The 12,500-nt window shown below is 39.7% G+C and overlaps 1 protein-coding gene and 1 pseudogene across 1 annotated transcript in view; one reads left to right on the forward strand and one right to left on the reverse strand.

Moving 5' to 3' along the window:
- LOC145276710 (spondin-1-like) overlaps positions 1-12,500 on the forward strand; it is a 487,184-nt gene that overhangs the window by 436,769 nt on the left and 37,915 nt on the right. The gene's annotated exons all lie outside the window — the stretch shown is intronic.
- LOC145277292 (U2 spliceosomal RNA) lies at positions 3,767-3,913 on the reverse strand (annotated as a pseudogene).

Genomic DNA, 12,500 nt, shown 5'->3' on the forward strand with positions numbered 1-12,500 from the left:
CACAACTCATCAGTGCGGCTAGACATACACCTTTTCCCAGTCGTGAATCGAACCTGCAACAATAAAATTTTAATATTTATATAAGTGCATGTGTGCACGACCCACATCTGGTCTTTGCTCGTCATAGCTAGTCATAGCTTGCAGTATCTGCCGGAACAGATGGTATTTATTTGCTCCCCCACCGAGCAAATTAGGCACAAGGCCAATTTTTAATGTGAGGAGTGAAGGGAGGTGGAAGGGAAAAAAGGGACCAGCTCCCGAGAGGTGGGAAATGGGAGCTGTTTAAAGGTCAGGCATGTGGGGTTGCCCCCACATCTGGTCTTTGCTTGTCATCGCTGGTCTTTGCTAGTCATAGCTTGCAGTATCTGCCGGAACAGATGGTATTTATTTGCTCCCACACCGAGCAAATTAGGCACAAGGCCAATTTTTAATGTGAGGAGTGAAGGGAGGGGGAAGGGAAAAAGGGGACCAGCTCCCGAGAGGTCGGAAATGGGAGCTGGTTAAAGGTCAGGCATGTGGGGTTGCCCCCACATCTTGTCTTTGCTAGTCATAGCTAGTCATAGCTTGCAGTATCTGCCGGAACAGATGGTATTTATTTTCTCCCCCACCGAGCAAATAAGGCAAAAGGCCGATTTTTAATGTGAGGTGTGAAAGGGGGGGGGGGAAGGGAAAAAGGGGACCAGCTCCCGAGAGGTGGGAAATGGGAGCTGGTTAAAGGTCAGGCATGTGGGGCCGCCCCCACATCTGGTCTTTGCTAGTCATAGCCTGCAGCATCTGCCGTAACAGATGGTATTTATTTGCTCCCACACCGAGCAAATTAGGCACAAGGCCAATTTTTAATGTGAGGAGTGAAGGGAGGTGGAAGGGAAAAAGGGGGCCAGCTCCCGAGAGGTGGGAAATGGGAGCTGGTTAAAGGTCAGGCATGTGGGGTTGCCCCCACATCTGGTCTTTGCTGGTCATAGCTAGTAATAGCTAGTCATAGCTTGCAGTATCTGCCGGAACAGATGGTATTTATTTGCTCCCCTACCGAGCAAATTAGGCACAAGGCCAATTTTTAATGTAAGGAGTGAAGGGAGGGGGAAGGGAAAAAAGGGACCAGCTCCCGAGAGGTGGGAAATGGGAGCTGGTTAAAGGTCAGGCATGTGGGGTTGCCCCCACATCTGGTCTGTGCTAGTCATAGCTAGTCATAGCTTGCAGTATCTGCCGGAACAGATGGTATTTATTTGCTCCCCCACCGAGCAAATTAGGCACAAGGCCAATTTTTAATGTAAGGAGTGAAGGGAGGGGGAATGGAAAAGGTTGACCAGCTCCCGAGAGGTGGGAAATGGGAGCTGGTTAATGGTCAGGCATGTGGGGTTGCCCCACATCTGGTCTTTGCTAGTCATAGCTAGTCATAACTTGCAGTATCTGCCGGAACAGATGGTATTTATTTTCCCCCCCACCGAGCAAATTAGGCACAAGGCCGATTTTTAATGTGAGGAGTGAAGGGAGGGGGAAGGGAAAAAGGGGACCAGCTCCTGAGAGGTGGGAAATGGGAGCTGGTTAATGGTCAGGCATGTGGGGCCGCCCCCACATCTGGTCTTTGCTAGTCATAGCCTGCAGCATCTGCCGTAACAGATGGTATTTATTTGCTCCCACACCGAGCAAATTAGGCACAAGGCCAATTTTTAATGTGAGGAGTGAAGGGAGGGGGAAGGGAAAAAGGGGACCAGCTCCCGAGAGGTGGGAAATGGGAGCTGGTTAAAGGTCAGGCATGTGGGGTTGCCCCCACATCTGGTCTTATCTTGTCATAGCTAGTCATAGCTAGTCATAGCTTGCAATATCTGCCGGAACAGATGGTATTTATTTGCTCCCCTACCGAGCAAATGAGGCACAAGGCCAATTTTTAATGTGAGGAGTGAATGGAGGGGAAGGGAAAAAGGGGACCAGCTCCCGAGAGGTGGGAAATGAGAGCTGGTTAATGGTCAGGCATGTGGGGTTGCCCCCACATCTGGTCTTTGCTAGTCATAGCTAGTCATAGCTTGCAGCATCTGTCGGAACAGATGGTATTTATTTGCTCCCCCACCGAGCAAATAAGGCACAAGGCCGATTTTTAATGTGAGGAGTGAAGGGAGGGGGAAGGGAAAAAAGGGGACCAGCTCCCGAGAGGTGGGAAATGGGAGCTTGTTAAAGGTCAGGCATGTGGGGCCGCCCCCACATCTGGTCTTTGCTAGTCATAGCCTGCAGCATCTGCCGGAACAGATGGTATTTATTTGCTCCCACACTGAGCAAATTAGGCACAAGGCCAATTTTTAATGTGAGGAGTGAAGGGAGGGGGAAGGGAAAAAGGGGACCAGCTCCCGAGAGGTGGGAAATGGGAGCTGGTTAAAGGTCAGGCATGTGGGGTTGCCCCCACATCTGGTCTTTGCTAGTCATAGCTAGTCCTAGCTAGTCATAGCTTGCAGTATCTGCCGGAACAGATGGTATTTATTTGCTCCCCTACCGAGCAAATTAGGCACAAGGCCAATTTTTAATGTGAGGAGTGAATGGAGGGGGAAGGGAAAAAGGGGACCAGCTCCCGAGAGGTGGGAAATGAGAGCTGGTTAAAGGTCAGGCATGTGGGGTTGCCCCCACATCTGGTCTTTGCTAGTCATAGCTAGTCATAACTTGCAGTATCTGCCGGAACAGATGGTATTTATTTGCTCCCCCACCGAGCAAATTAGGCACAAGGCCGATTTTTAATGTGAGGAGTGAAGGGAGGGGGAAGGGAAAAAGGGGACCAGCTCCCGAGAGGTGGGAAATGAGAGCTGGTTAAAGGTCAGGCATGTGGGTCCGCCCCCACATCTGGTCTTTGCTAGTCATAGCCTGCAGCATCTGCCGGAACAGATGGTATTTATTTGCTCCCCCACTGAGCAAATTAGGCACAAGGCCGTTTTTAATGTGAGGTAAAAACCAGCTCCCCTAAAAGTAGGCAAAAAGGGGGCACTCTGGTTACCAGAAATAATAATTGTCCCAGTATAGAGGGTTTCCCCTCCATTGACTGGTACAAATTATCTTAAGTGCAGCATCTGCCGGAACAGATGGTGTTTATTTGCTCCCCCACCGAGCAAATTAGGCACAAGGCCGATTTTTAATGTGAGGAGTGAAGGGAGGGGGAAGGGAAAAAGGGGACCAGCTCTCGAGAGGTGGGAAATTGGAGCTGGTTAATGGTCAGGCATGTGGGGTTGCCCCCACATCTGGTCTTTGCTAGTCATAGCTAGTCATAGCTTGCAGCATCTGTCGGAACAGATGGTATTTATTTGCTCCCCCACCGAGCAAATTAGGCACAAGGCCGATTTTTAATGTGAGGAGTGAAGGGAGGGGGAAGGGAAAAAAGGGGACCAGTTCCCGAGAGGTGGGAAATGGGAGCTGGTTAAAGGTCAGGCATGTGGGGTTTCCCCCACATCTGGTCTTTGCTAGTCATAGCTAGTCCTAGCTAGTCATAGCTTGCAGTATCTGTCGGAACAGATGGTGTTTATTTGCTCCCCCACTGAGCAAATTAGGCACAAGGCCGTTTTTAATGTGAGGTAAAAACCAGCTCCCCTAAAAGTAGGCAAAAAAGGGGGCACTCTGATTACCAAAAATAATAATTGTCCCAGTATAGAGGGTTTCCCCTCCATTGACCGGTACAAATTATCTTAAGTGCAGCATCTGTCGGAACAGATGGTATTTATTTGCTCCCCCACTGAGCAAATTAGGCACAAGGCCGTTTTTAATGAGGTAAAAACCAGCTCCCCTAAAAGTAGGCAAAAAGGGGGCACTCTGGTTACCAAAAATAATAATTGTCCCAGTATAGAGGGTTTCCCCTCCATTGACTGGTAAAAATTATCTTAAGTGCAGCATCTGTCGGAACAGATACTACACTTTCATCTTGGCCAAAAGGCCAAGAATATCTCGTAGATGAAGTTGGCAGACCGACGGACAGAATCATGCCTTTTATATTTGCATAGACATAAATAGACGTTTACATAATTTTTTGTATACACATAAAAAAGCTGTTTATATGTATCGACGCATGCATACACCCACACACAAGCACCAATATTTAAGCATTCAAAAGAAATTTTACAAGCCGATTTAGAATTATGAAATATTTAAACATATTAATGTTTACCACAAAAAAATTATTTGCTTGTTTGTTTACCGAATTTTAGGAATGTACGCAATTCTTTGATTTTCCCACGCTAAGCTTATCTCTGCCTTTCCGTAAAAGAGAATCCTTTTTTTTTTTCATTGCACGCAGCATGTCTATTGTAAGCAATGTTTCATAGCTTTTAACGCACAACAAACAACAAACAGATATTTCTAAGAAGTGTCCATTCAAACAGCGCGTTTAATGCTGAACATTTAAAACTCAGATGCTTAATTGAAATGTCTTAAAGTAGATATAAGAAACTTTGTCTGTATGTATCTGTGTGTATTAGTTCCCTATGGACTCGAAAATAGCTGGGCCAATTTTATAGATTTTCACGTGGAGCTACTTTATATGCCTGGCAGTGTTCTTAGATAGGTGTCGCATCGGAATATCTTTAATAAGTATCAATAATAGATAACTGAAACAATACAATGAAAGAAGGAACAGGCGATTTTAACAAAGGTTAACACTTTACACAACCTAACAGCACACGTGCATTTTAGAAGTGTAATTACCACACAAGCCGCAAGGTCGGCATATAAAATCAACAGTAGGTACTTTGATATGACAGAAGGGCGCCCGAAATGTACTTAAAACTTATTATCCTACCGACGGACAGCGGTTCTAATGAGAGAGAGCTAATGAGTCTCAGACTGTCTCTCCAGCTCGAAACCCCGTCCCATCCTTGCAATGTTAGAAGTTTATAGTAAACATTCTCTGCGCTTCTTGAATTCTGGTTTCTTCTTCGGAAACAAAACGAAGTTAATATAAAAGATATCGTCTTATCTGATTTATTATTATCTTACTCTCAGATCAAGTCAAAGTTCCATCTTTTTTCGTGTTAAGAACGGCTTCCTGCTTCCTTCACCTTTACCTGTCCCGTACCGATTGCCGTTGAGGCACTAAAAATGGCCTGTCAACGAGTCCTCTCCATCCTTCCCTCTCTTCTGCACGTTTGACCGCCTCGACCAGCTTCAATCCTGTCCATTCACTCTTTCTTTCTCCTCTGATGGTTCCCTAGAGCACTGCCTTGGCAAGTCTCTCTCCTTTTTTTACGTGGCCGAACCATTTTAGTTTACGCTTCTTCATTATGGTGAGATTTTTATGAAGGTCAATGGTTTGTCTTATTCTGTTTTTTTTTTTTTACTTGCTTCGTGGGTAGGTGGGCTTTGTAAAACATGCCAACCAATCTTCTGAAACATCTCACTTTTAAGGCCTGAATCTTATTCTCTAATTCTGCTGTAAAGTCCATGCTTCACAAGCATTCCGGAAAACAATGAATAAGGGAAGATCTGACTATTAATTTCCAATTAAAATAGAAAGCAGAAACCGGAAGTTAATAATAGCAGACAATCTTGATTATATATTGGTAGAATAACACAGTATTTAACTACTATTCTTAAGATTCGCCCATCCAGTCAGTGCGTTCAGCGACGCTTATTTAAAACTCAAGCACGGCATTAAAATAAGTTTTCAAACATAAACTTGAATAATCTGTCTACGTGCAGCGGATCTAATGAGGGGGAGCTTATAGTTCAAACATTGTGTGGCAAACTTCAACTCCTGTTCCATCGTTGCAATGTTGCACCCTGTTGTTTTTACAAGTATTTGAATGTAATGTGCTCCGACGAACTTAAAGAACTTCTGCATTTTCGGCGTATAAATCCAATCAGTAAAATCATCAAACCCCTCTTTATTTTAAATATCCTTAGAAGCTTTCTTCTCTAATAGTATCTGTCCTCAAACTTTTTGCCTTTAGAATTCTCCGTCTTCCCTGTTTTCCCGACTGTACCAACATTTAAGAGATCTGAGTCCCTTAGTCCCCCAGGTAAAAGAAGCTCTACATTTGTATGCTGTCTGTTTTGAAAAAGTGACGCGCATGGTTTTCAAGACTTTAAAGCACATACAGCGTCTAGTCTTTCTAAATGGTCACCCATTATAGCACTGGCTAGACAAAACAGCGCTTAACTCCGATTATATAAACAGTAACCGGTGTATCAACCTGATTATGCCGTATATAACGTACAGACATTTTAAATGTAACGTGAAAAAATATTTTGCTACACAACTCCCCACTTTGGATACTCCTATAAATAAGGGTCCCGATCCGTGGTGGCCATTACGTCTTAGTGACAATGTGCCTTTTTTTTGTGGATATAAGAAACGCCGCTATGCCATCAGCTTCTTAAGCGCTATAAATGATGTTCCTGCCTTAAGACTGGGGTTGGGAGAACGACGGACAATGCCTCTAATCGAAATGAAAAGGAGGTATCAAATAATTCGTATTTTACTCGAAATATAAAACGTTCGAAAATAAAACACGCAATTTAAATTAAGATTTTAAATTTCTGTCCGAAAAATGTTTTCATTGAAGTTCTAAACGACATTAATCGTGAGATGCATGTTTTTAAAAGATAATTGTAAATGATTGGTTTTTAATGGCCGCATAGATCATTTCTTATCTATTCAACACAGAAAAATTAACTCGTTCCGTTTAACAGTTGTAGACGTGTATTTAACTTTATATAAAGTATTAAGGTTATTATGTTTGTTTTTTTTGTTTGTTTGTTGTTTTTTTTTTGTTTTGTAAAACTTGAAATGTTTGTTTTTATTAACTTGTTATCGGCCAATGGAAATGCCACTGTGCAATAGTTACAGACAGAATCTATGAAGTGAGGTATTGTGTTCAAGTTGTCCAGGGACTATTGCATCATAGTACCTCAAACTATTGAGGAAGCTTTTCAAGTAATATATCCTTCTTCAAGTTATGTATTATATAGTACTAGCGGGGGTACCCGGCGTTGCCCGAGTGTTTGTTTCCGGGACGGGAGGGAGTTTTTAAAAATGTTATGGTAGGTAAGTAGGAAGGATCAAACCCGGATTCATGAGTAAAAGTAGGAAAATAAAGTGTGAAAAAACAAAACAAAAAACATCTGCAACGTTAACAGTTCGGCCACCAAGAAAAGTCCATTCCAGTTGTTTAGGAAAAAAAAAACAAAAAAAAAACGACTACGGTAGGTCGGCGCGAACGTGAAAATATAATGTAAATTGTCCAGCACGCTAACCACTACGCCACAGAGCACTGCAGCTTAGCTAGTGATTTTAAATAACTTCACATGAAAGAACTACGAAGCCAAACCGGTCTTCTCTTCTCAACTGTTCCTTGTGAACGATTCCCAAACGGTGTTAAGTGGTGGCAGGGGGAGGGGGAATTTCTTAGAGAGAAAATATTTTACCACTTCCATTGATCTTAACCGATTTTGGCCGTGACTTCTCAGCAGAAAAAGTATAGAAATCTAAGATTATCGAGGAATTTGAGAAATAATAATCCTATAACACACCTCAGATATTATTCTGCCGTTTGTGCATATTATATTTGCATGAAATATCTTGATTTTTAATCCTATTAAGGTCAAAATCAGACGGAAAAAAATGAGTTCATTTTATTTATATAGAGATGATAGACATACTTCTCAAATTTCGCTCGGCGCCAGAGTAAAATGTGTAATTGATGAGAAGGTTTGTTCTCTGTTGCCTGTAGTCTGTCTCCGGTCCTGTGAAGTTCTAGAATATCCACCCTCTCAGGTTTATCTTCCTCCTTTGAGAAATGGATAGTTACTTTTTAATCGTTTGAAGCACCACTATCGGGGAATATCGACGGAGCTGTCCAGGCATATTTTGCAAGTCAAAGTGCTGTTCATCTCTGGCGTTAGCTTTTCAACCCTACTTCTGACACTTGTGTCGTATCATCCTGCCGTGGGGAAGATAGAAATACCTTCTCAAAATATTTTAATGATCCATGAACAGGAAGCATCATTCGTTTATTGCTTTTAACGGCTACTGTATTGTGGAAATATTGATTACGAGGATGGTCGTCTAAGGATTGCGCAGTCCTTGCTTCATTATATATTCCATACAAATAGTATATATTATATCTCGAGACTGAAAGGAGGTTCCCTTATCGATCAAAGTATTATATTTTCTAACTAACTACTCTTAGACGTGTTTCCAAAACCCTTTTTAAAAATATTTACCGCCGAACACTTGTTACATAACGAATACAATTAAAGAACGAAATCTTTCCACTAATTATTTGTCTAAAAGTAATTTGCAGTAAATAGATTACAACTGAAACTGGCATAACCATTTCTGAATCATTCCTTACGATACAAATGCTGTCTAGGAAATAATATCTATTTTATTTAATATACTACCAGGGAAATACAACGTTGTCCGGGATTGAATGTTTCACCTTCCCATATGTTATGGTCATCGAAATCGCTGAAATCGCCCAATTTTTATCAAATCAAAGTAGTCATTAATGAGAAAGGATCATATCTTGCTTGTCACTGTCATCCTCCTCTCTAGTATGACGTGAAGTATGGACATTATTATTTGAAAGCTTTCGTCCATGTATGGGGTATTGTTGTCACATTTGGGCTGGTGTATCTGCTAATAGTCTCTCACTGCTTGACAGGATTCAAAAGAGAGCTGCCAATTTGATAGGTCCTGAATTGTCATCTAAATTTCAGTCTTTGTCCCATCGACGAAATGTTGGACCCCTCTGCCTTTTTTACAAGTATTTTAATGGTGAATGCTTCGACGAACTACAAGCACTCGTATCTCCTCGACGTAAATACCCCCGATAAACCCGACAAGTAGCTTAATCCAACCCCTACACAGTAAAGATCCCTTTGTGTAAGAGAGCTTTCTACTCCAATAGTTTCTTCCCCAGAACGGCTAAACTTTGGAACTCGTTTCCGGGATTTTGCTTTCTAAACTGTACTGACATGCAGAAGTTCAACTGTAATGTGAACAGACATCTTGCTGCGTATTTCCTTCTATAAAATCCCTGCAACTTATGTCTCCGATAGTAGCCCCATACTTAAAACTGGCGCTGTGCTTTGTTTAGGGTAAAAATTGAATTTAAAAAAAGGGGACATAAAATATGCATAAAGATCAATATATTGTTAGTAATTAGCAATATTTTAATACAATTGTTCCCTCACACAAAGCATATTTCCATCAAAGCGTAATAAATAGGGTCCAAATTCATATAGAGACACTTGGGGAAGATGTCTACAACAAAGTTATTGTTCACATTACATTTAAAATTCTGCATGTTAGTACGGTGAGAAAACAAAGAATAGGAATTATAAAATCGTGTGGTTCGAGAAAAGAATTTAGAACAAAAAATATTCAGCCACAAATCAACTTTTTCATTTAAGGTGTTGAGCAGATTATTCTGAAACGTATGAATGGAAGTATACTGGTCTTTAATATCATATTGTTATTGGATTATATGAAATATTGCGGGGTAATTTTTTTCTGTCAGAGGAATTAAGATTTTTGGTGTAACGTATTTTGGCATCTTTTGTTTTAAAGATATCATTGCAAATAAACATGTGAACGGGAAACAAGATATGTAACCGTGGATCATAGGAATTATTGTTTTAATTACCGGTAAAATAATGACGGTATATATATATATATATATATATATATATATATATATATATATATATATATATATATAAGATTGACCCTCCACCTTTCTGATTCCAGCTCCATATCACAACATTTGAAGGGACATGACTGCCACCATTCGGAATTTCGAAGAATTATGGTAGAAAATACAAGAGTATTGCAGAGTGAGAGAAATGTAAATAGGCTAAGAATACTCGAAGCATTGTACATTAAAACAAAGAAGCCTCAAATAAATAATATTAATTATGAGTTCAGCCGGAACGTTTTGAAATGTTTGAGATAAAGGTTTGAAAATGTATATGTGTTTGTATATATAAATGTGTTTAATATATGTAAAAAAAAAAAAAAACATCCGCCCACCTAACTTGTAACAAGCTATTACGTGACTAAGAAAAAATGTATATATAAGTAAATTAAAAAAAAAGGTCTGCATTTATTTCTACAATATACCTGAGAATGATAGAAGTACTTCTGTCGAAAGCGCTCGCGATTATGGATCCAACATATACAATTTGGAGAAGAACACAAAAAGGACTATTCGGAGATTGAAGAAGATAAAAAGGAAAATTGTAAAACAGAATAATTCCGTGCTATTCAATAATATTTGTCTAAATGAGAAAATGGTGCCGAAATATACACAATATATATATATATGTGTGTGTGTGTGTATGTGTGTGTGTGTGTGTGTGATCATTATTTTTATTCAAAATATGATAAACACTATTTTCAAAGAAATGGTAATAAAATTAAATTGTATGTGTGTTACTGGTGTTATTATCCAATAAACTATTTTATACGATACAGAAGAGCATTAGCTTTATAAAAACACATTTGTTGATTAAATATATTTTCACATTCCGAGGATGTTTTACTGGTCCTACTAGTAATGCTTGTTCTAATACTTCAATACCAGTGACTGTCATTTAAACAGTTTACTCATTAATCTAAAATACGTATCGTTGTACTGTTTATTGTTTAAGTTTTAAATGAATTGAAATAAACAGCTTCATGATGTTTTATGATATCCTACGCGAACGGGTAACCTCATGAACGTTGTAAAATAACGCACATACATTCTGATTGATATTGGCATTTTTATTTTATCCAGTCGTAAACGTTGTATGCGTTCTGACATTAACCTTCATCGTTTTGTCTGCCGTCAGTAAAAAAAAATGGTTCTTGACTAAGGCAATTTTAACGTTCCTTCCGATCGAGATTACCACTTTTAGGAACTTGACCTTGTGTCAAACGCAGTCGGCTTGGGGAGCAAATTCCATAGAGACTATCTATCTCTCCAGTATCCGTGAAAAACAATTCCTCCCAGAAAGAGTAAATATTTTTGTCAACTTTTTTTGAAGAGCTAGCTTTTCTACACATTAAAACTCGACCTTATGTTTGACGCTGTCCTCGTGGGGAGCCAAGGTTTATAAGGGCTCTGTTTTTAAATGCATCTACAAACACGCATATGGAAGGAAAGAAAACACGACAAAGAAACAGGGAATGAGATTGAAAGAAAAAATAATAATAATACGTTCTATATAGATTTGGAATGCGGTCTGTAACGTTATTGAAACGAAACAAAACAACAAAAACAAGCAATTTGGTTAGGACAATAATGACAGCAATTTATAAATATACGTACTAAGTTTTATCAAACTTGTTTTATTTAGGACATTCGATAAACTGCGCAAGTTGAGATGCATAAAAATTCATCGTATTTTAATCGCCATTTATTTTACTCTAGCGTTATGACGATTTACTGTGTGACCTTTTTTTCGGGTGGTGTCAATTACACTCTCATTGTTGCATACGGTGTTAAATGTCCATTAGGATTCAAATAAAATTGCATTAGAGACGATAGAAAAGAAACATAATTTTACTTCATGAATATACGTTTAGAAAAAAATAAATTTCAGTCCGCATTGAGCACGAAAACAGCCGTTTTTTCTCTTTCACACACACACACACACACACACACACACACACACACACACACACACACATATATATATATATATATATATATATATATAGTTTTCATGCGTGTATATGTACCAGGATAAATGAATCACTATTTATGTCATTTTTTTTTTCAATTTTCTTATCAGTTGGTTGGGCTGACGAGGAGCATCCTACACGATTGCAAACATTTACCCGCTCTCATACATTCCAAAGAGAGACATGTTTAAAGATTCTGGCCCTCCTTTTAAGAGCAATTGCTTGAATCTCTGTTGCACATAGTTCACCGAGTATATTTCCCATAGAGTTTTTTTAAGTCGTTTTCATGAGTCTGGCTGTTCATATAATTTACTGAAATGATATAGATCTTCTTAAAATTCCAGTTTTTTTTTCATCTCATACCTTAGACCATGGTAGCATGTTATCTTCTCCTTTCAATCTTGTTTAACTCAACATCATAGGGACATAAACTTCTACTAAGGCTGCTTCTTTCTCTTCCCCCCATATAACTATGTCAGGCTTAATAGCTTCGTTTTCAAGATTCGTAGCTTTTAGAATTGCATAGTGAGTGTGAGTGGTGTATGACTTAATTCCCACTTTTCTACCTCGTATATGCCCCCGTGACTTGCTGCTGCATTCGGTATTCAATATTTTTTTATGATCTTTCAGTGAAAATATTTACACACTCCATTGTGTCGCATCATTACGTGGCCATCCCCAACAGTTGGATTTCATACATCTCACACTCTCTATTTCTGTGTGGAACTACCGGCACTTGTCATTGCTGAGACCACTCATCATTTTAAAAAATTGGTCATCAAGCCTTGATCTTGAGCAACCCCATTGATCATAGCGAAGCGATTTTTGATCATAGCTCATCGTTTTTGATCATAGCGAAGCG

This window comes from Euprymna scolopes, chromosome 5 (assembly GCF_053919585.1).
Source record: "Euprymna scolopes isolate OS-2025 chromosome 5, ASM5391958v1, whole genome shotgun sequence".
NCBI lineage: Eukaryota > Metazoa > Mollusca > Cephalopoda > Sepiida > Sepiolidae > Euprymna > Euprymna scolopes.